At 41.2% G+C, this 10,996-nt stretch overlaps 1 long non-coding RNA gene across 1 annotated transcript; it reads right to left on the bottom strand.

The window, feature by feature from the left end:
- Positions 1-9,790: 9,790 nt before the first annotated feature.
- Positions 9,791-10,440, bottom strand: LOC123153597 (uncharacterized). The gene is made up of 2 exons (XR_006476542.1): positions 10,320-10,440; positions 9,791-10,242 (listed from the first exon to the last, which is right to left on the bottom strand). It is a non-coding gene; the product is annotated as an uncharacterized lncRNA (long non-coding RNA).
- Between the last annotated feature and the right edge of the window lie 556 nt (positions 10,441-10,996).

The raw sequence follows: 10,996 nt of genomic DNA, 5'->3' as shown, positions 1-10,996 counted from the left end.
GGGGTCAAGGAGATAAAGTTGGTAGTACAAAGTTGTTCAATTTTGATTCTGGTCAGAGAGGGTTTTGGGGCACTTTGATCAAGATAACATTCTCTCCAACTTGTGCCATTTGGTATAAATGAATAATTTGACCATTTGAGCATGTGCACCAAGTTTTAGAACATTTGGACATGTTTGGCAATGTAAAGTTGCTCAAACTTCAAAATGGACAGAAATGGTTTTGAGGGGATTTCATGGGGTTATGCTATTCTCCATGACATGATACTTGGCAAGATCATCAAGCATGTCATATGCGACATTCTAGAATTTTTTTGGAATTTTTGGGGAATATTTCTTTTGTAAATATTTCAAAAGCTTGAAATATTCAGAAAGGGTTTTTGAGGGATTTTACCATTATTTTGAACATGACCATGTGTTGAAACTCTTATATATGGACAATATATGTCCACTGAGTTTCTCTAGGTTTTTGTCAAATATTTTTGAAACAATAAAATAAATTTTCCTGATTAAAGACCATTTCTGGCCTTGAGAAAAAGCTTTTAAATAAAATAGGAAAATAAGTTTTTAAATTGTATTTTTGTGGTTTATGGGAGTCCTATATCTAATAGGATTCAAATATACTTTTCGAAAGATTTTTCACACCCTTAATTAAGTACTTGTAGTTCAAGTCTCAATTCAGGGGTTTTTGGAAAACCTAATTTATAAAATTCTTTTTGGCCAAAACATTTTTGTAAGAAAATACTATATTGCTCTATACACATGGCATGATCATTGGGCAGAAGTTTGGAGCAAGGAGATGAAGTATGGGAGGGGGGTTGTGTTGACTTTAAAGAACACTTGAAAAACACAGAGGGAAAACCAACTCCAAATAAAGCCAAATAATGCAAAAGTTTTTGTCAAACCACACTTTATCATGATTTATTAGCTTAAGTGTTGTGGCATGAAAATCAGGGTGTGACAATTTACCTCCTCTATTTTATTTTTGATATGTTCCTAGAGAAAACTAAGTTGAAAGATGCTAGTAGCAATGATGCGGATTGGATCCGTGATCTGAGGATTATCCTCATTGCTGCACAGAAGAATTATGTCCTTGATGCACTGCTAGGTGACAGACCTATTACAGGACCAGATGCAGACATTATGAACGTTTGGCTAGCTCAATATGATGACTACTTGATAGTTTAGTGCACCATGCTTAACAACTTTGAATCGGGACTTCAAAGCCGTTTTTAACGTCATGGATCATATGAGATGTTCCAGAGTTTAAGTTAATATTTCAAGAAAATACCCGAGTTGAGAGATATGAAGTCTCCAACAAGTTCTATAGCTAAAAGATGCAGGAGAATAGCTCAAGCAGTGAGCATGTGCTTAGATTGTCTGGGTACTATAATCTCTTAAATCAAGTGGGAGTTAATCTTCCAGATAAGATAGTGATTGACAGAGTTCTGTAGTCACTATCACCAAGTTACTAGAACTTCGTGATGAACTATAATATGCAAGGGATAAACGGAAACGATTCCCAAGCTCTTCGTGATGCTGAAATCGATGAAGGTAGAAATCAAGAAAAACATCAAGTATTGATGGTTGACAAGACCACTAGTTTCAAGAAAAAGGGCAAAGGGAAGAAGGGGAAATTCAACAAGAACGGCAAGCAAGTTGCTACTCAAGTGAAGAAGCCCAAGTCTGTACCGAAGCCTGAGACTAGGTGTTTCTACTTCAAATGGACTGGTCACTGAAAGCGGAACTGCCCCAAGTATTTGGCGGATAAGAAGGATGGCAAAGTGAACAAAGGTATATTTGATATACATACTATTGATGTATATTTTACTAGTGTTCATAGCAACCCCTTGGTATTTGATACTGGTTCAGTTTCTAAGAGTAGTAACTCGAAATGGGAGTTGCAGAATAAACAGAGACTAGTTGAGGGTGAAGTGACGATGTGTGTTGGAAGTGGTTCCAAGATTGATATGATCATCATCTTACACTCCCTACACTTTCGGGATTAGTGTTGAACCTAAATAAGTGTTATTTGGTGTTTGCGTTGAGCATGAATATGATTTGATCATGTTTATTGCAATACGGTTATTCTTTAAGTTAGAGAATAATTGTTATTCTGTTTACATGAATAAAACCTTTGTTGAATCTCGACCGTAGTGATACACATATTCATAATATTGAAGCAAAAAGATGCAAAGTTAATAATGATAGTGCAACTTATTTGTGGCACTGCCATTTAGGTCATATTGGTGTAAAGCGCATGAAGAAAATCCATGCTGATGGGCTTTTGGCATCACTTGATTATGAATCAGTTGATGCTTGCGAACCATGCCTCATGGGCAAAGATGACTAAGACTCCGTTCTCTAGAACAATGGAGCGAGCAACTGACTTATTGGATATAATACATACTGTTGTATGAGGTCCGATGAGTGTTGAGGCTCATGGCGGATATTGTTATTTTTCTGACCTTCACAGATGATTTGAGAAGATATGGGCATATCTACTTGAAGAAACATAAGTCTGAAACATTTGAAAAGTTCAAAGAATTTCAGTGTGAAGTGGAAAATCATCGTAACAGGAAAATAAAGTTTATACGATCTGATCGCAGAGGCGAATATTTGAGTTATGAGTTTGGCATTCAATTAAAACAATGTGGAATAGTTTCACAAAACTCATGCCACCTGGAACACCACAACGTAATGGTGTGTCCGAACGTCATAAGCGTACTTTATTTGATATAGTGCAATCTATGATGTCTCTTACCGATTTACCACTATTGATTTGGGGTTATGCATTAGAGACAGCTGCATTCACATTAAAAAGGGCACCATCTAAATCCGTTGAGACGACACCGTATGAACTGTGGTTTAGCAAGAAATCTAAGCTGTCGTTTCTTAAAGTTTGGGGTTGCGATGCTTATGTGAAAAAGTTTCATCTTCATAAGCTCAAACCCAAGTCGGAGAAGTGTGTCTTCGTAGGATACCCAAAAGTAACTGTTGGGTACACCTTCTATCACAGATCCGAAGGCAAGATATTTGTTGCTGAGAATGGATCCTTTCTGGAGGAGTTTCCCTCAAAAGAAGTGAGTGGGAGGAAAGTAGAACTTGATGAGGTAACTGTACCTGCTCCCTTATTGGAAAGTAGTTCATCACAGAAATCTGTTTATGTGACTCCTACACCAATTAGTGAGGAAGCTAATGATGATGATCATGTAACTTCAGATCAAGTTACTACCGAACCTCGTAGGTCAACCAGAGTGAGATCCGCACCAGAGTGGTACGAAAATCCTGTTCTGGAGGTCATGTTAATTGACCATGACGAACCTACGAACTATGAGGAAATGATGATGAGCCGAGATTCCGCGAAATGGCTTGAAGCCATGAAATCTGAGATGGGATCCATGTATGAGAACAAAAGTGTGGACTTTAGTTGACTTGCCCGCTGATCAGCAAGCCATTGAGAATAAATGGATCTTCAAGAAGAAGACTGACGCTGACAGTAATGTTACTGTCTATAAAGCTTGGCTTGTTGCAAAAGGTTTTCGACAGTTCAAGGGATTGACTACGATGAGGCTTTCTCACCCATAGCGATGCTCAAGGCTATCCAAATCATGTTAGCAATTGCCACATTTCATAATTATGAGACTTTCTCACCCAATAGTGAAGCCTGTATTCACAAGAAAGTGAGTGGGAGCACTACAACATTTCTGATAAGTATATGTGAATGACATATTGTTCAGCGGAAATAATGTAGAATTTTCTGGAAAGCATAAAGGAGTATTTGAAAGGAGTTTTGAAAAGAAAGACCTCGGTGAAGCTTCTTACATATTGAGCATCAAGATCTATAGAGATAGATCAAGACGCTTGATAAGTTTTTTCAATGAGCACATACCTTGGCAAAGATTTTGAAGTAGTTCAAAATGGAACAGTCAAAGGAGGAGTTCTTGTCTCTGTTACAAGGTGTGAAGTTGAGTAAGACTCAAAACCCGACCACGGCAGAAGATAGAGAGAGAATGAAAGTCATTCCCTATGCCTCAGCCATAGGTTATATAAAGTATGCCATGCTGTGTACCAGACCTATTGTATACCCTGCCATGAGTTTGGCAAGGGAGTACAATAGTGATCTAGGAGTAGATCACTGGACATTGGTCAAAATTATCCTTCATGGAATAGGGATATGTTTCTCGATTATGGAGATGATAAAAGGTTTGTCATAAAGGGTTACGTTGATGCAAGTATTGACACTGATCCAGATGACTCTAAGTCTCAATCTGGATACATATTGAAAGTGGGAGCAATTAGCTAGAGTAGCTCCATGCAGAGCATTGTTGACATAGAAATTTGCAAAATACATACGTATCTGAATATGGAAGACTCGTTGACTAAACTTCCCTCACAAGCAAAACATGATCACACCTTAGTACTCTTTGGGTATTAATCACATAGCGATGTGTACTAGATTATTGACTCTAGTAAACCCTTTGGGTGTTGGTCACATGACGATGTGAACTATGGGTGTTAGTCACATGATGATGTGAACTATTGATGTTAAATCACATGGCGATGTGAACTAGATTATTGACTCTAGTGCAAGTGGGAGACTGAAGGAAATATGCCCTAGAGGCAATAATAAAGTTATTGTTTATTTCCATATTTCATGATACATGTTTATTATTCATGCTAGAATTGTATTAACCGGAAACATAATACATGTGTGAATACATAGACAAACAGAGTGTCACTAGTATGCCTCTACTAGAGTAGCTCGTTTATCAAAGATGGTTATGTTTCCTACGCATAGACATGAGTTTTCATTTGATTAACGGGATCACATCATTCGGAGAATGATGTGATTCACTTGACCCATTCCGTTAGCTTAGCACATGATCGTTTAGCTTCTGCTATTTCTTTCTTCATGACTTATACATGTTCCTATGACCATGAGATTATGCAACTCTCGTTTACCGGAGGAACACTGTGTGTGCTACCAAACGTCACAACATAACTGGGGTGATTATAAAGGTGCTCTACAGGTGTCTACGAAGGTACTTGTTGGGTTGGCGTATTTCGAGATTAGGATTTGTCACTCCGATTGTCGGAGAGGTATCTCTGGGCCCACTCGGTAATGCACATCATTATAAGCCTTACAAGCATTGTAACTAATGAGTTAGTTGCGGGATGATGTATTGCAGAACAAGTAAAGAGACTTTCCGGTAACGAGATTAAACTAGGTATTAAGATACCGATGATCGAATCTTGGGCAAGTAACATACCGATGACAAAGGGAACAACATATGTTGTTATGCGGTCTGGCCGATAAAGATCTTCGTAGAATATGTAGGAGCCAATATGGGCATCCAGGTCCCACTATTGGTTATTGACCAGAGAGGTGTCTCGGTCATGTCTACATAGTTCTTGAACCCGTAGGGTCCGCGCGCTTAAACGTTCGTTGACCATATAGTTTTATATGAGTTATGTATGTTGGTGACTGAATTTTGTTTAGAGTCCCGGATGAGATCACGGACTTGACAAGGAGTTCCGGAATGGTCCGGAGGTAAAGATTCATATATTGGATGATATGGTTTGGCCAAGGGGTCAGGCCCACGAGGCTATAAGTCCGTGCAAAAGGAGTTTTGCGGAGGCCAGGGGGGCAAATGCGGGAGACCCATGGCGTCTGGGCCAGACGCCAAGGATTGTGGCATTTGGTCCTGGAGTCCGAGTGGGACTCTTTCCTTTCGGGCAAAACCGACTTTGAGGAGGCTTTTGCTCCAAGTTTCGACCCCAGGGCTCAACATATAAATAGAGGGGCAGGGCTAGCACCCAAGACACATCAAGAAACACCAAGCCATGTGTCGGCTACCCTGTCCCCTCTAGTTTATCCTCGGTCATAGTTTTCGTAGTGCTTAGGCGAAGCCCTGCGGAGGTTGTTATTCACCAACACCGTCACCATGTCGTCGTGCTACCGGAACTCATCTACTACTTCGCCCCTCTTGCTGGATCGAGAAGGCGAGGACGTCACCAAGCCGAACGTGTGCAGAACTCGGAGGTGCCGTGCTTTCGGTACTTGGATCGGTCGGATCGTGAAGACATACGACTACATCAACCGCGTTGATATAACGCTTCCACTTTCGGTTTACGAGGGTACGTAGACATACTCTCCCCTCTCGTTGCTATGCATCACCATGATCCTGTGTGTGCGTAGGAAATTTTCTGAAATTACTACGTTCCCCAATAGTGGTATCAGAGCCAGGTTTTATGCGTAGATGTCATATACACGAGTAGAACACAAGTGAGTTGTGGGCGATACAAGTCATACTGGTTACCAGCATGTCATACTTTGGTTCGGCGGTATTGTTGGATGAAGAGGCCCGGACCGACATTAGGCATACGCTTGCGCGGGACTGGTTCTACCGACGTGCTTTGCACACAGGTGGCTACCGAAGGGCAAAGGGAAGAAGGGGAACTTCAAGAAGAACGGCAAGCAAGTTGCTACTCAAGTGAAGAAGCCCAAGTCTGTACCTAAGCCCGAGACTAAGTGTTTCTACTTCAAAGGGACTGGTCACTAGAAGCGGAACTGCCCCAAGTATTTGGCGGATAAGAAGGATGGCAAAGTGAACAAAGGTATATTTGATATACAGACTATTTATGTATATTTTACTAGTGTTCATAGCAACCCCTCGGTATTTGATACTGGTTCAGTTGCTAAGAGTAGTAACTCGAAACGGGAGTTGCGGAATAAACATAGACTAGTTGAGGGTGAAGTGATGATGTGTGTTGGAAGTGGTTCCAAGATTGATATGATCATCATCGTACACTCCCTACACTTTCGGGATTAGTGTTGAACCTAAATAAGTGTTATTTGGTGTTTGCATTGAGCATGAATATGATTTGATCATGTTTATTGCAATACGGTTATTCATTTAAGTTAGAGAATAATTGTTATTCTGTTTACATGAATAAAACCTTCTATGGTTATGCACCCAATGAAAATGGTTTGTTGAACCTCGATCGTAGTGATACACATATTCATAATATTGAAGCCAAAAGATGCAAAGTTAATAATGATAGTGCAACTTATTTGTGGCACTTCCGTTTAGGTCATATTGGTGTAAAGAGCATGAAGAAAATCAATGCTTATTGGCTTTTGGCATCACTTGATTATGAATCAGTTGATGCTTGTGAACCATGCCTCATGGCCAAAGATGACTAAGACTCCGTTCTCTAGAACAATGGAGCGAGCAACTGACTTATTGGATATAATACATACTGATGTATGAGGTCCGATGAGTGTCGAGGCTCGCGGCGGGTATTGTTATTTTTCTGACCTTCACAGATGATTTGAGCAGAGATGGGTATATCTACTTGAAGAAACGTAAGTCTGAAACATTTGAAAAGTTCAAAGAATTTCAGAGTGAAGTGGAAAATCATCGTAACAAGAAAATAAAGTTTCTACGATCTGATCGCAGAGGTGAATATTTGAGTTGCGAGTTTGGCCTTCAATTAAAACAATGTGGAATAGTTTCACAAAACTCATGCCACCTGGAACACCACAGCGTAATGGTGTGTCCGAACGTCATAACCGTACTTTATTTGATATAGTGCAATCTATGATGTCTCTTACCAACTTACCACTATTGATTTGGGGTTATGCATTAGAGATAGCTGCATTCACATGAAAAAGGGCACTGATACGTCCCCGTCGTATCTATAATTTTTTATTGTTCCATGCCAATATTCTACAACTTTCATATACTTTTGGCAACTTTTTATACTATTTTTGGGACTAACATATTGATCCAGTGCCCAGTGCCAGTTCCTGTCAGTTGCATGTTTTTGGTTTCGCAGAATATCCATATCAAACAGAGTCCAAACGGGATAAAAACGGACGGAGATAATTTTTGGAAGATTTGGAAAATTTTGGAAGAAAATTCCACACGAGACGCTGCCCGAGGTGGTCACGAGGCAGGGGGCTCGCCTGCCCCACTGGGCGCGCCCCCTACCCTTGTGAGCCACCCGTACGGCAGTTGACACTCTTCTTTTGCTGCAAGAAAGCTAATTTTCGGAAGAAAAAAATAACGGCGAAGGTTTCAGGCCAATCGGAGTTACGGATCTCCATATACACACGAAACGGTGAAACAGAGCCAGGGGAGAACGCAGAAACAGAGAGAGAGAGACAGAGAGACAGATCCAATCTCGGAGGGGCTCTCGCCCCTCCCGTGCCATGGAGGCCATGGACCAGAGCAGGTCAAGGAAGAAGAAGAATGAGGGGGGCTCTCTCTCCCTCGCTTCCGGTGGCGCCGGAACGCCGCCGGGGGCCATCATCATCACCGCAATCTACACCAACACCTCCGCCATCTTCACCAAGATCTCCATCACCTTCCCCCCTCTATCTACAGTGGTCCACTCTCCCGCAACCCGATGTACCCTCTACTTGAACATGGTGCTTTATACTTCATATTATTATCCAATGATGTGTTGCCATCATATGATGTCTGAGTAGATTTTCATTGTCCTATCGGTGGTTGATGAAGTGCTATGATTGATTTAATTTGCTTGTGGTTATGTTGCTGTCCTTTGGTGCCCATCATATGATTGCGTGCGTGGATCACATCCTAGGGTTAGCTGTATGTTGATAGGACTATGTATTGGAGGGAAAGAGTGACAGAAGCTTCAACCTAGCATAGAAATTGATGCATACGGGATTGAAGGGGGACAAATATACCTTAATGCTATGGTTGGGTTTTACCTTAATGAATATTAGTAGTTACGGATGCTTGCTAATAGTTCCAATCATAAGCGCATAGAATTCCAAGTCAGGGATGACATGCTAACAGTGGCCTCTCCCACATAATACTTGCTATCGGTATAGTAAAGTAGTCAATTGCTTAGGGGCAATTTCACAACTCCTACCACCACTTTTCCACACTCGCTATATTTACTTTATTGTGTCTTTACTTAAATAGCCCCTACTTTTTATTTACGTAATCTTTATGATCTTGCAAACCTATCCAACAACACCTACAAAGTACTTCTAGTTTCATACTTGTTCTAGGTAAAGCGAACGTCAAGCGTGCGTAGAGTTGTATCGGTGGTCGATAGAACTTGAGGGAATATTTGTTCTACCTTTAACTCCTCGTTGGGTTCGACACTCTTACCTATCGAAAACTGTTGCGATCCCCTATACTTGTGGGTTATCAAGACCTTTTTCTGGTGCCGTTGCCTGGGAGCAATAGCGTGGGGTGAATATTCTCGTGTGTGCTTGTTTGCTTTATCACTAAGTAATTTTTTATTTGCTATTCTTAGTTGTTCTTTATCTTTAGTTATGGATATGGAACACGAAATACCAAAAAAATTAGGTGTACTTTCTGCTCATGGAGATGGGGAACCTCCTAAAACCCTCGATGCTCAATATGTGCAAAATATTATGTACCACTTTGATAATCCTGAGAAAACCTCATTCAATTTGATAATGGGAGTAACGTTGGATCAGCGTGAATACTTTAGGGATTATCGCTTGACCTGCTCTGGATTATGATTATCGCTTGATATGCTTGATATGCTCTGGATTATCGCTTGATATGCTTGAATTATGATTATAATTGCTCCTCTAGGATGAATGCTCCACACCTTCCCTTTTTATGCAAATTAAATGATAATGAAACCTTTGCTTCTTATGCTAGAGGTATATATGATTACTATGATGTGGAACAAATAGAAGAATTTGTTGCTTTTAAGGGTGCTTATGAAATTGAATCTTTGTTTGAAAAAATGAAGCTTATGATGATGATGTTTATAGGCCTGAAAATTTAGCTATCTTAAATTTTTTTATGATAATTATGAATATAATTCATATATTAATGCGCTTATTAAGAAAGTCTCCGCTGTTCTAGAAGAGACTAATATTTTCTCTGGCCACTGATCGGGCAAACTTCTTTAAAATAAAATTAAAATAAAGATGACGCCGGAGACGCCCTTGTCGAGGTGTTCGCTGCCGCTGCTCGGATTGGAGGCGCCAGCGTGGGGGGGCACATCCAGGCGAGGAGGAGGCCAGCCATCGGTAGCGCTGGATCCCGTGACGAAGATGACGACATCGGAGTGGCCGACAAACCAGGCGAGGCAGGAAGGTCGGGAATGGGCCGCCGACATCCGGATCCGTCCGGATCAGGCCGGATCCCGACGAATTTGAAGGAGAACGGCGGCTAGAAGGTGTCCTTGGGTGACGCCATGGGCGCTCGGCCTCCATTGCTGCAAGGAGAGGCAGAGAGAGAGAGAGATGAGATAGGAGAGCAACCCAAAGAGAGGCAGCGCGAGGCGGGGCTCACTGGCGTGCTGCTGTGGGAGGCGCGGGCGACGGCCCGTCGTGCAGCCGGCGGCGGTCAGCGGCGGAGAGCCTAGAAGGTACTCGAGTGCGCTGCTGCTGGTATGGTGCTCGTGTTCGTGAGAGAGGATAAGGTACCAACGAAAGCACAAATAGATAGTAGAAGGAGTAGGGACCGTTGGATCGAGTAAGAATGAACGGTGGAGAGGCGTGATCCGGGGGAGGCCTGGTTCCACCAATCAGAACGTAGCAGGCTAAAAAAATTCTCCGGCTAGTATAACAGAGTACGGCGTGTTTATTAGACTAGATCGCAGCTTAGTACAAGTGGTTTGTTCGCACTAGTAATGTAGAGAGGTCCTCGTCCCAAAACCCATAAGTTACTTTTTTTATTTGATTCTTTGCTTATTTTCTTAGTTTTATTTTTTAAATTTAATTTTTTCTTGGACATGGATAAATGAAATGGTATCTATTTTTTCTACTTTATTTGGAGGCAAATATATGAACATATTTTCCAACGTGGATTTTCATGCTTTGCGGTGTTCGTTTGCGTTTTTTTTAAATTAAAAAACAAAAAACTCCATGATCAGGGTCAAGTCTTGGCACCCTCATGTTTGGAATCTTTTCGTTTTCTTGTATACGTTTTCTTGTATAAGGCCTAAACATAGACTCAAGAACACAAAT

This window comes from Triticum aestivum, chromosome 7A (genome assembly GCF_018294505.1).
Source record: "Triticum aestivum cultivar Chinese Spring chromosome 7A, IWGSC CS RefSeq v2.1, whole genome shotgun sequence".
NCBI lineage: Eukaryota > Viridiplantae > Streptophyta > Magnoliopsida > Poales > Poaceae > Triticum > Triticum aestivum.
This window is presented reverse-complemented; position numbering and strand designations above follow the sequence as displayed.